We start from the raw sequence: 14,143 nt of genomic DNA on the forward strand, positions 1-14,143 counted from the left end.
ATACTGCAGCAGAAACAAAGTAGATGCATGCTTACAGAGAAGTAAGCATTTGAAAGAGTCTTGACCTAGAGGGGAGTGCCAACAGTATTACAATATCTGTACATCATTGAGTGTTTTCAGTAGACTTCTACTAAGAAAGAACAGGACAACCATTACTCACTAAGACCAGAGATGAAAAATTTGCATGACGGCCACCTAGGAAAACTGCAAGAGGATTGCTTACACTGCTGTTTATTGGTCAAGAATAAATGCTGATACTGACATGATCTCAAGATTTGAGACCTGCCTGAAACATCATGCAGAAGGTACGGACAAACCTATTCCACTTAGATGGTAAGAATTACCTGTTGGTAATCGACAACTTTTCAAACTAAGCAGAGATGCTGCTACATCCTAGCATGTCCACAGCCTGTGTAATCAAACACATGAATTCGATCATGTATCAAGACAAGGAATTCCTCAGATTGTCTACAGTGACAAAGCACCATCATGCAGCTGCCCTCTGTATGCTCAGTCAAATGCTAAAGCAGAGAAAGGAGTGCACATAGTCAAACAGCAGCTCAAGAATGCAAAAGACAGTAACTCAGTTCAGTTAATTTTTATACATTTTAATTTCACAGTGAAAAAACAGTATGACATTATTTATCTTGGATTCTTTCTTTTTTACATCCCAAAGAAATGCAATTTTAACAGGGGTGTGTAGACATTTTTATATTCATTGTAGCTCAACAAAAAGAGATAATAAATTATTAGGTATGTTTTATCCAACAAAGGGTGGGTGTATATTGAGAGAGATACAGCCAGAAAGTAACTGAGAAATGACTATTAAAACTGCTTCAGACTAGTCATTGATGCAGCTGAATTTAACAACTTCTTAGGCTGTTAAAACAACAACAACAACAACAACAACAACAATAATAATAATAATAATAATAATAATAATAATAATAATAATAAGGTTTCACCTGAGAAGAAAGCTGGCTTATTAAACCAAATGTCTAATAATTTGGTTATTAGACATTTGATGATGTCATCCTTTTGAGTTGAAAAATGGTATGATGCATTGTTCTGCTGAACTGTAACGACATTTTAAATTATTTAATTATTTTTTTAATTATCACTAAACACTTAAATAATCTAATCTATGCACTCTGTATTGTTCTATGCATCATGGAAAGGACTGTAAACTGGACATACTATTTGCAAGAAGTTCTTGAACCCTACAGATTGCCACTTGATTGCCACTCAAAGATTTAAGGGGTTACAGCATGAAATCTTTCAAGCTTATTGTTATTACCAAAATGTTTCTTATTGTGATCTGTGCACACAGTGCTGGAATCCTATTGTTTGTGTTCTGATTTTTATTTCTTTACCAATTATTTATCTCCAATAAAATTGATTATGCAGCCTAAGTTGTAAAGCATATCAACACATATAGCTTATAGCTTTACAGCATTAAGTTATAGTCACAAAACCTGGAAAACATGCTCATCTATGGACTCTTTTTTTAATGTACCTTGGCAGGAATAGGCCAGTGCTATTTGCCAAAAGTGATTGGACATTGCAAATCACTTCTTATGGCTATCCTTATTGTTCTTTTCTCTGTTAAAACAAATCGTGCAGCCTAAACCATAAAGTGTATCAACAAGGAATTTGATTGGTAGATGCAGTATGACAATCATTATTCAAAATTTTATAACCAAATTGCAGCTGATGGTGATGAAGTAATGCAAGTGTTTATTTTTTTGGTATAATACCTGATGAACTTTGAGTACTGTAGCCGAGAAGTACAAAACAAAATAACAAATCAGAAACCTTGGGGTAACTATGTGTTAGTCCGCACAGATACCACAGAGGTAGTCTGCTGCATCAATCATCAAGGGGGATAGTTTGCAATGCTGCAGATACTGCTTTGGGCAGAGACCAAATTTCTCCTTTTGAGAGTGTTTTACATTATGGGGCGTATCAACTGGGGAGCATACTTCCTGTTGAGACATGGGCTGAAGCCCAGGAGAGGAGACTTCTCCAGCAGGTTGTGGATCTCATATGGTAGAGGGTTAACTAAGTGGAAGTGGACTTGTTGGCCTCTGAGGAGTTGACCCATTGTCTTCTCTGGTTCACCCTCATGCCACCAGCTCCTCTAGGACTGGACACCATGGTACAGGAGTGGCCAAGGTGCCATCTGGACTACACCTACTGGTGGCTCCATGCTGGTATTTGGTTTTCAGACCTAACTTCCCACTTTAGAAGATTCCCTTCAGAAAGGACTTTCTTTCTTAGGCACAGGGGGCCATCATTCAATGTGTAACCATTGGGTCTGGCCCCTGGAGGGCACCAGCTCATAGATTCCAGTCTCTTGACAGAAGTTATAGAAACCATATTAACTGCTCGGGCTCCATCCATGAGGAAACTGTATGCCCTGGAATGGAGGCTATTCTGGCTATGATGCAAGCAGTGCCACCAAGACCCAGTCTACTACTCTATTGGAACAGTGCTGAAGTTTCTACAGGAGCATCTATCTGAGGAGCTAGTCCCCTCTACCCTTAAGGTTGCAGCTACTGCTTCTAGCCATGCTCCTTGGGGCATTCACTGGGAGTTAGCCTTTGGTCTCTAGCTTCTTTCATGGTGCCAGATGACTGAGGTTTTTCTGCAGCTCGGGAGTTCTCTCCTGAGACCTTTCTGTTGTCTTGGAGGGTTTATCAGAGACCCCTTTAGAGCACTTTAGAGTCAGCCTCAGTAAAGTTTTTGACCCTAAAGACAGCTCTTTTGTTAGCATTAACCTCCCTCAAGAGAGGCCCTCCTCCTGTCTGGATTTTGCTCCTGGGATGCTTACCCTACCCTACATTGGGTTATAGCCCATACATTTTCAGAGCAGGATAGGCTGCATCTTCTATTCCCAGTTTAAGCCCTGGGGGCTTACATCCACTGCTATGGCCAGTCCCTTAAACTCTTTGTTTGTTTTGGTGGCTGCAATAGGTTTAAGTTGGCCACCAAGCAGCACCTTGCCCAATAGGTGATAGAGGTTATTGCCAAATTTTATATGCCCAGAGCTATCAGGGCACACAGCACCAGGAGTGTGGCCAGTGCTCTTGCCAGGGGGATCCCCCTGCATAATGTACTATGGCTGGATGGTTCTCTCTGCACACATTCATCAGGTTCAGTATCTTAGACTTGGACTTCACCCTGGGGTCTCAGTTCCTTTGGGGTTGATCAGTTGATCTGCTCCCAGCAGTCCCTTGTGCCAGTTCATACAACCCTGCAGGACAGACATTCTGTCTTGTATGGCGGTGTTGGTTTTGACATTCTCATAGCGTCAAACCATGTCTCAGGGTACGTATGTAACCCAGTTCTCTGAGAAGGGAAGAAGACACTGTGTCACTTTGCACATGTTGGCCATGCCTGATGTCTTCCTTCAGACAATTAGAATCCGGGGTTATGTGACATAGATGCCCTTTTATGGTCTTGCTAACACATGTCGCAATGTCACCTGTCCCATTTATCATCCAATAATATATAGGTGTATAGGTGTGTGTTCACTTTACTTTATTTATAGTGCATATAATTGTATTAATGAATAAATAAGTTATTCTTAATAACTTATCTTTTGTTGTTGCCACATCATTTATGCATGTGTACTTAACGTGAGTTGGTTAGTATGATAGAAGGCTTTTCAATGAATTCATTTGGGTTACGACCTGGTCTAGGTGAGACCGCAATATACAGGTAAAAATAAAAAAGTGGCATGACCCGGTATCACTTGCTTGGTTATATTCTTTGTCTCAGTTATTTGTGTAGGTGGTGACAGCTTCAGAAGTCAGCCAGGCCAAAATAATAAACAAAACTCCCTCTAACTATACAAAACCAACTTAATTAACCAATCACTAAAGAATGGAAGAATGCATGTCCTTCCCTCACTCCTTAGCTGGACAAAAACAAGAGAAAACAGAATAACTGTAAATGGCACTGACTTTTTACAAACCATCAAACATGGTGCTATTTACAGAAGTGTATATATTGGTGTGTGTAATATTTATAGAGAATATACAAAATATATGCAAACAGAGCAGTCAAACATGAATGGCTAGGCTAACACAAGGTCTATAACAGACAAAGGATCATACACAGAAGAAAACTATATGTAAGCCACAGTTTGCAACAGTTCAAACTCCGGCAAGGTACGCTGACAAGGTTTAAATGCCTGCCGAAAAGACACATCTGACCAATAGCACAGGGAAAAGAGGAGCATGGCATATAATACAGGGATTGTCCAAAAAGATGTGTGAGCAGGAATGTGACGTAGTCGGGGATGGACCTCGGAAAAAAAGGAAACAGCCACAAAAGATGCCCAACCCACCACAGACATTGACATAAAACACATGGCATAAATCAAAGCACATGAGGACATAACAGGAAATTTGGTCAAATGCAGCTGATATGCCAATGTTTGCCTTACACTCCTTTCTTAATTTTGCTTTTAAAAAACCTACAAACATTAAGTTGCACATCTGATATTCAAAGTCAATTATTAAACATACAGTAAATTTTGAAAACATTGGTGTCATGATGCAGAACTGCAGTGTAAAGGGCAGTTATATTTTTCAATTCAATTCATTTGTATAACACCTTTTACAATGGACATAGTCTCAAAGCAGCTTTACAAAAGAAGAGAAACAGAGAAATGGGAGGGGGAAAAAATAACTAAAAAACGAGAAATAAAAATAAATTGCTAAACTATTTTATCCTTAATTTATTTTATCCCTAATGAGCAAGCCTGTGGCGATGGTGGCAAGGAAAATCTCTCTGAGATGATATGAGGAAGAAACCTTGGGAGGAACCAGGCTCAGAAGGGAACCCATCCTCATTTAGGTGACACTGGACAGTAAATAATGTAACTGTAACTGATTAATATCTTTTCTACATCAGCAATCAATGGCCCATAAGGAACTATTAGGTCAGTGTAGTTTCTGACTTCATTGTAGACACTAATTCCTTGCTGTCACAAGCAGACAGATGAAATGGTAGATCTGTGACGGTGTGAAAGTCCCCAAGTGGCTCTGTCCATGGCTGTCTACAGATCCATCCACAGCATCAGTGAACACCACCAAGTGACGAGACTCTGACCAGGGGTAGAGGCAGTGGTCACACTGGAAACTGGCAAACACTGGAATGGGATGTTTAGCTCAACAGAGAAAGACAGAGAGAGAAAGAGATAGATATTAAGTATGCTTCTGATCATGTGATGTTCAAAGACAATGCAGATTATGTGCAGACAGGGACTCCGGCAAGACTAGCTATGACAGCATAACTAAAAGGGAGAGCCAGAAGGTGACAGACATGAAGGCTTCCCAGGACATAAAGCATCCAACCACTTCACAGTCAGCAAAGCTGAGCGACTTGCGAGGGTGGTAAGATGACAGCATCCAAACATCCCAGTACACCAAACACTCTATGCCCATGAACCTTCCAGATCTGCTCCTTTACCTAAGAAAGCTATACATTAAAAGCTTGACTAAACAAATGTGTCTTCAGCCTAGACTTAAACATTGAGACTGTGCCTGAATCCCGAACACTAATTGGAAGGCTGTTCCTTAACTGTGGGGCTTTGAAAAAAAAAGCTCTGCCCCTGCTGTAGCCTTTGCTACTTGGAACTTGTTTATGCTTCTACTGGAACCTCCAGACAGTAAGGCATTACAATAATCCAACCTGGAGGAAACAAAATCATGAACTAGTTTTTCTGCATCATGAAGTGACATCATATTTCTTATCTTGGCAATATTTCTGAGATGAAAGAAGGCTACCCTAGTGATATTATCTACATGAGCTTCAAATGAAAGACCAGAGTCAATAATCATACCAAGATATTTTACTGCTGGACAAGATGAAACAGAAAGACCATCCACTGTTACTCTGTAATCAGAAAGCTTACTTCTAGCTGCATGTGGTCCTAGTACAAGCACCTCTGTCTTGTCAGAGTTAAGCAGGAGGAAGTTAGTGACCATCCAATGTCTAATGTCCTTTACACATTCTTCTACCTCAATAAGCTGGTGTCTCTCATCTGACTTAGCTGAAACATATAGCTGTGTGTCATTGGCATAACAGTGGAAGCTAATACCATGTTTACGAATAATTGCACCAAGGGGTAGCATATATAGGGAGAAAAGCAGTGGGCCTAAAACATTTCATGAATGTTATTTCTATGCATGCATGAACATAACTGCTGTGCTACACCCTTTTCTAGGATCTGGGAGATAAAGGGCAGGTTTGATATTGGTCTTTAGTTAGACAGCTGACAGGGGTCGAGGTCTGTTTTTTAATCTGGGGGTTTGATAACTGCTGGCTTAAAAGATTTAGGCACATAGCCAGTGCTAAGGGAAGAATTAATGATTTTTAGAAGGGGTTCAGTAGCTACTGGTAATATCTGTTTAAGGAAAGATGTGGGTAAAGGATCTAGAATGCAGGTTGAAAGTTTTGAAAAGGAAATTAGTAAAATTAGTGAAGTGGAGTAAAGCATTGTAAGCTCTGATCAGAAATAGTTATATTATCTAAAGTATTATCCATCAAATAATTTGGTTTTAAAATAATAGTCTGAATTTTTTGCCTGATATTGTCATTTTTTTCATTGAAAAAATTCATGAAGTCATTGCTGCTACATATAGATGGTGTGTGCTTTTCTACCTAGTTGGTTTTGCTACGGTACTAAATAAAAATTTATGATTGTTTTTGTTATCTTTGATTAGGGCAGAGAGATACGCTGATCTAGCAGCACTCATTGCAGCTAGCAGACGGTCGGATTAACCTGCTTGTCTGCTCCCTGGCTCTGGCTTGTCACCGATTAACTTGACCTGCTCTAAAACTATGTGCTATGCTGCAAGAAATATGAGCAGCACCTTCCCGAGTGGGATTGACACCGTCCTGTCTTAACAAGCCAGCCTTGCCCTCAAAAGAGCTACAATTGTCTACGAAGCCCACATTGTTTATGGAGCACCACCTGGACATCCATCAGTTCAGCGACGATAACCTGCTGTAAGCTACATCGCCACGCCACATTGGGTGGGGCCACAGCATACTACATCATCGGACATCACCTTCGCTAATTTACACACCTCTACAATATTACTCTTAGTAACCTCAGACTGACGAAGGCATATATCATTAGCTCCTACGTGGAAGACTATCTTCGAGAACCTGTGCTTGCCTAGGATACTAAGATTACCTGTTATGTCTGGTGCCCTGGCTCCCGGAATACACCTAACCTGTGCTGCTGGAGCCCCCAAAGGCCTAGCTAATTTCACATACCTTAAAATGGAGTCTCCTATAACCTTTCAGGTTTATCAGCAGGTGCTTCACTGAAGAGAGCAAACCTGTTGGACATGCGAAGCGGAGAGGAGTGGTGCTCCCGTGGACAAGCCTTAGCGTTAGCCTGGGCTATGCAACTATATGCCGCCGAGTCTTCACCCATTTGCCCTGCTGTGAGGGCTCTAATGCCGGAGTTGGGGGGTTACTAACTCCACCAAAGGCATCCAGACTTCCTCTTACAGACACTACACTACTTCACTGTCACTAACACTCTCTCTCACACTTATTACGAGTAAAATTAACGCGGAGGAAGAATTACTAAACATCCTGCAGCTTACACACTGTACAAGCTGAAAGTTAGTCATACTGATTGATTACTGATGATACTGTACCTTAAGTGAATTTATCCTGGATATTGAAGAGCTCCAAAGTGGGCTTTCCTCCGATTGCAAGTAAAGATTTTAAAAACCCTTGTTTCATTGTTTCTGATCTGAAAAAAAAACTGTTATCATCTGCATACTTGATAAAGATTTAGGAGTTATGCAAAGAAATATGGGCACAGTCATGGGAGTAGAGCAGTGGGCTCTGATGAGGGTTGAGGATATGTGATTACCCAACTTTACAGACTGAGGTCTATTAGAAAGGAAATCCAAAATCCATCTGCACATAGATGTGCAGATAACCAGGTCACTGAGCTTAGTGATCTTACTAGGGATTACTGTATTAGATGCAGTGCTCTTCAATGAACAGCATCCTAATGTGTGTACTGTTATTTTCCAGGTGGATGAGAGCTGGAAATGGTACCTTTTCGGATGGTAGGCAAACTCGTGTGGGACCAGTGTAGGTGGGAGACTTGCTATGAGGTGACTTAGAAGCAGTCTCTCAAAGCACTTCATACAGTAATGGGGTGAGTGCAACAGGGTGGAAATTATTCAGACACTCTGCAAATGAATGCTTGGGCAATAGTATGATAGTTGTCTTCAGACATGTGGGAACAGAGGCCTGGGCCAGTGAGAGGTTCAAAATTTCAAAGCAAAGAAGTGGCCGAGCTCATCTGGGAGGAAGGCATTGTTGGTGGAAAGAGACAGTATTGTATGTTTGTGGTCATTGATAATCTGGATGCCTTTCCACATGCATCTGGGGTCAGAGTTGCTGTGGAAGTGCTCCTTGCTATGCAGTTCATGTGTATACTTGGCTTTCCTAATGCCCTCAGAGTTCATCCATGGCTTCTGATTTAGGAAAGTGTTTCACGCGTTTGGCAGTAGTGACGCTGTCAGTACACGTGTTGATATGGTACAGTACAGATGATGTGCAAATATTGATGTCTGTCTGTGGGCCACTGGCTTGTGAGGCAAACATGCTCCAGTCAGTGTCTTAAAACTGTTGCAATACTGAGGAAATGCCCCTTTCTGGTGGTTCATCACTGATGGTTTCACACATTTGATAAGTGGTGTGTATTTGGTGACCAGACTGATATCTGATTGCTTGCTGATAGCTGCCTTGGCATTAGCATCCGGAATGATGTATGCTGCAATCACAACAATGGCTGAGAGTTCTCTTGGTAAATAAAAGGGTCTGCATTTAATCATCAAATACTCCAGGTGAGCCGAGCAATGACATTCAATTACAGTCAAGTCTGTGCATCATTATTTGTTAACATAAATGTGCATAAATGTTTCGCTTATCAGAGTCCACTGCCCGGAAAACACTGCAGCCCTCTAGCTCAGTGGCGCTACTGGGAATGTTGTTGTTGAGCCATGTTTCATTAAAAATCATCAACTTGATCCGTTTTTTCCATTATAATCCGAAGTCGTAGTTTGTCCATTGATGTAATTATTTTACATCAAAAACCTGCAATTTTAACAGTGGTCTATAGACTTTTTATATCCTATGTATAACAGCGAAGGGGTAATAAATTTAGAATGGGATGTTCAAAATGTACAGATAGGTGAGATGGTCAGGCATCCACAAATCTTTGGTTATATAGTGTAATAAAGTAATTTTATTACCATAAATTTGAAAACTCTATCTAAGACTTTTTAAGGATATGTGGCAATCCTGTACAAAGTAAAAAATCAAATGGACTATTATAAATACCTACCATAGCAGCAAAACAAACTACCTCTTCCTGAAATACTTTAACTAGCACTTGCTTTAGATAATAATAATAATAATAATAATAATAATAATAATAATAATAAACAACAACGCTTTTCTTGCTATATTACATCCCATTAGAGTTTTAGAGTGATGATGTTCTTAGACTGTGCCCTAGTGAAACAGTATCCATATATTCATTGACAGAGTTCATAAAGCACTTTTGTAAGTTGATCTGAATAAAGGCATCTGTCAAATGCCCTACATATAAATAAAACCTAAACAAAAGGAAAGGTTTTTAAAAATTCTTAATGCATATTCAATTATAGCTACTATTTGCACTGTGTATAGTCTTTGTTTTCATGTTCTAGTTTTCCTTGCTTTGCCATGCCATGCTAATGTTAAGCCTAGCCCCTTGTTAATCTAGTGTTTTGGTTCCTTTCTAGCTTGTTAGTTTTTTTTTTCTCCATTAGGCCTAGTTTTTCTGAGCATGTATCAGTCTTTGTCCCCCATTTCACTACAGCCCAAAAACACTTCTTATTACAAGTTAACTTGATGCCAGAGACCCAAAGTAATATCAACTCAACTATTATCAATTTATGTCCAACTTAGGCAACTGGCATAAAACATCAAATTGTATTATCTTAATATAACAACATGGTCTGAAATGTGTGATTCTGATTAAACTGCAGTGAATGGCTAATAATTATTTTGTTGTTTATTAATGACTGACATTTCACTCTTACATTTAATGCTGTTGTGTAACACTACTAGAACGCTAAAACTATATTCACAACAAACAGGCATTCCCTCACCATCTCCTTTATTCTCCCAAAAGTAAAGAGAAAGAAAGTAAAATAAAATAAAAGAACTATTCATTTTACATAGATGGAAAGTATAAATTCTCAAGTCTTGCTTATAAAAGGTACTAACATGCAAACTACTTGCATAAAAGTAACAAAAAGGTCTCCTAGCAGAAAACTTAAATCACTACATCAAAAATTATGTTAAGAAAACGTTTAAAATCTGTAAGTAAATAGTAAGCTTAGATTATGAAGAGTTTGCTATAAAAGTTTTTTTCATACTATCATGTTATTTTTGTGAATCTGCACACTCAAAACAAACTGATTGTTAAACTAATTAATGAAGCGCAATATATATTCTCTGAAATGCAAGTGATTATAATGTATAGACTCGAAAGCTTGAAAAAAAATGACTGTCAAGAGGTCAGGCAGCCCTAATTCAGGACACTGGCCAATAAGTAGACCATGAACCTACTATGAACTCGCCAGGATGATTTGAGGCATCAAATCTGTCAACAAGAACAAGAGCAAAATCTAGACTTTAACAAAACACAGTTATGTTAACACAGTGGATTTGAAAAGAACTTAGATCTTAAAGATCAACCCCATGAAAGGCCTGGACCCTGATATCATTCCAGAATGAGTACTTAAGGACTGCACGCTTCAAGTAAAGTAGGTGGTAAATGACATTTTGCTGACATCAAGTGGTTGTTCACACTTGTTTCAGTTATATAGCAATTATTGGAAATGGTATTGGAAAAAGGTGCAGTCACAGGCTTTAATGACTATCATTCATCTATTTTGACATATCTGGTGAACAAACAAACTTATGTAAGACTGATGTTTATAGGCTACAGTTCTGCTTATAATACTGTTATTCCCATGAAATTATTGGACAAACTCCCCTCCAATTGGTTTGCAACCCTCTGACACAGGATCCTAGACTTTGAGTTGCAGACCATAAACAGTATGGATTAACAACAAACCATTTAGCATGATCACCCGTAACACAAGAGCACCACATGGTTGTATTTTATTATAAATCAGTAAACATACCTCCTGTCCTGTTTATCAATTTATCTAAACCTGTTATTGTTCCTGAAGTCACCCTAAGAACGTAACAGTGAACATGTGTATTTAAAAAAAAAAAAAAAAACGCAATAGGGAAGACAGTTGTTATTATTATTATTATTATTATTTGTCCTTGACTGCTGTATGGGTTATACCTGAAAATGAATATATAAAGTGATAAATGAGGAGCTATGGGCATGTTGCAGCTCCCTAATGGGAAAACATACTGAACAGCTTATTTTAGCTTAGCAGTGGACTGCAAGCACATGCATTACTGCTGGTGATCCAGTGTAACTTTCAGAGAAGTTTTTTGTGACTTGTTAAGAATAAGTATTTTACCTGTAAAACAGAAGGCTTTCTTACCAAAAACAGGTAACAAGTAACTTCTTTGCTGCATCACTGTGTAATGTACCTTGCATCCACAGATAGGGGGATACCCAAGAATTATGGAAGATTATTTTAATGATTATATACCATGAAACAGCATTTGCAGTAGCACAGTAAAAACCTGATCGGAGGCTTTGCTTGTTTATTTTTTTTTTAAGACAGCAAAGACTCTACCAAACAGTAACCTGTTTCACAAACACATACAATTGGGTATGGCAATGTAGAATATTGACCAGCTTTTGATGTCAAGACTTTATTCTAAAATTGTGTAGACTGTCGTCTTGCATAATAAGACTGCACATTAGTGACTTTCATGTTTGACCAAGTAGAGAGGGAACCATGTGTATCTACTGGCAACTTGACATCAAACTGTTTCCCGGTTATCTAAACATCAGGTAATTATTTACATAATATGGATCTCTGTTCTCATTTCTCAGGTATGCTGACATGGAATACTGATGGGATTTTGGAATGCAATTAAAATATTTCAATGTTATTTTACCATAGCAGTTTGCTTTGAATATCACTTTATGTAGCTGTTCAATAACAACCCCCATTAAACCCATGTTTCCTATATGGGCATTTCCATATTGTATCACCATAGAAACTGTGGACGAGGGATGGTGGGGTCCAGTTGGGCTTCCACATATGCCCAAATTTAAAGCCCATTTGGATCCAATGTGGACCCTACATGGATATACTGAGTATATCTCTGTTATGAGCAAACATGTCCTTAGACTCCCATTACTTGCTTTTCCTGGTTTTCTAGGCACTCAGCCATACGTTCACACACACACTCCATGGTCCAAAAGCCATTATCTGAGGGATTTGAGGCAGTTTTTGGTAGATTTCTCACCCAAATGTATTAATTACAAAAACACCTCGAGATTAAGTATATGATGATGTGTATAATCTTTCCATACAAATGGTTAAGAAAAGTTTTTGAATAGTTTACAGTGAATTTCATTACGTTACTTGCATTATTCAATTTTATATTTCTTTATTAATAATTTTGCACTTTTATATGAAAAACACTACCACCCAAAAATCACATGCATACTTTACAATAGACCAATATTAAATTAGAACATAAATAGTATAAAACTAAATTGGTTCAAATAGCATGAAAGGAGAGCCTCCTGAGCTACAAAGAAATCTTAGTGCTGCTAGATCATTGTATCTCTCCAGACTTCCAGATAAAAAAAAAACAACCTATTTATGTAATACTGAAGCAAAATTACATATGAATAAAACCACTGCAGAAAATGCTTACCATCATTTACATTTCTGGCATTTGGCAGACGCTCTTATCCAGAGTGACATACAAAAGTGCTTTAAGTCTCTATAATTGAAAACTAACACTGGTTCAATAGGTTACAGACTAAGGATACCATTAGCCTAAAATTGGATGTTTTTTTTTCTCCAATCAATGTCGATCAATTTTTTTTTCAATCAATATGCAGAAGCAATGACATTCATTGAATTATTTCAATGACAAAATTGTCAAGTTTTATATTAAATATGAATATTTTGTCTGATTATTTTCAATTTGATATCTAAATCTGTAGTCAAAAACAAATATCAGATCAGCATTTAGAATGTTTCACTCCCCTTCAAGAGACCAATTTAATTTCACTTATTCCCTCTTCAAAATCAACTTGTGTTCTAGATCCCCTAGCTACATGTTAATACCAGTAGCAACTAAACCCTGGCTATATATGGAAATCATTTTTAACAAGCAGTTATCAAATCCTTAATTAAAAACTCTAATCTAACCCATTGTCTGCTTTCTAACGTTAGGCTACAATATCAAATCTCCCCTTTATCTCAGTGATCCTTTGAGATCCTCTCAAAGGTTGTAGAGACGAATTTCATGTTCATACTTACATTGGCACATTCATGAAATGTATCAGTCAGGCCTCATCATAGCACAAAGACAGCATGACATGTACAGTCACTTTCAGAGCAGAAAAATAATATTAAAAAGAATAAATATCCTGGCCCCCAAACAAAAAGAAAGAAAAACCTTGATCACAATAGGGTTCCAGCTTGACCTCCTAAACAGAAGGATCAAATTAATGTGAACCGGTCATTTATGTTACAGCTTACCTACTGCTGTGAAAAAATTAATCCACACCTTCCACACCAATCAGATTCGAGAACTGAAATGCACTATGGTGTAAATATATTTAAGTGCTGCTGCAACCTGAAGGATAATGTGTAAGGGTAATGTGCAACTTTAAGGGTAGCGTGTGGATTAACAGTAGCTAGCTAGCTATTAAACCTAGTAAGCCATTTGAACCTGGCAAATTTAGCTAACCAGATAATTTAGTCTTTCTTTACATCCTTGTGTTCTGTTACATCAACAGGTAAAATCAAGTGTCTCTTGCCTGACTGGACTGAAAACCTGCACCCACACCTTCATAGATAAAATTGAATACTTAAATATATTTTAATATATTAATTAATATATTACAATTCATAATATA

This window comes from Hemibagrus wyckioides, linkage group LG16 (genome assembly GCF_019097595.1).
Source record: "Hemibagrus wyckioides isolate EC202008001 linkage group LG16, SWU_Hwy_1.0, whole genome shotgun sequence".
NCBI classification, from domain to species: domain Eukaryota; kingdom Metazoa; phylum Chordata; class Actinopteri; order Siluriformes; family Bagridae; genus Hemibagrus; species Hemibagrus wyckioides.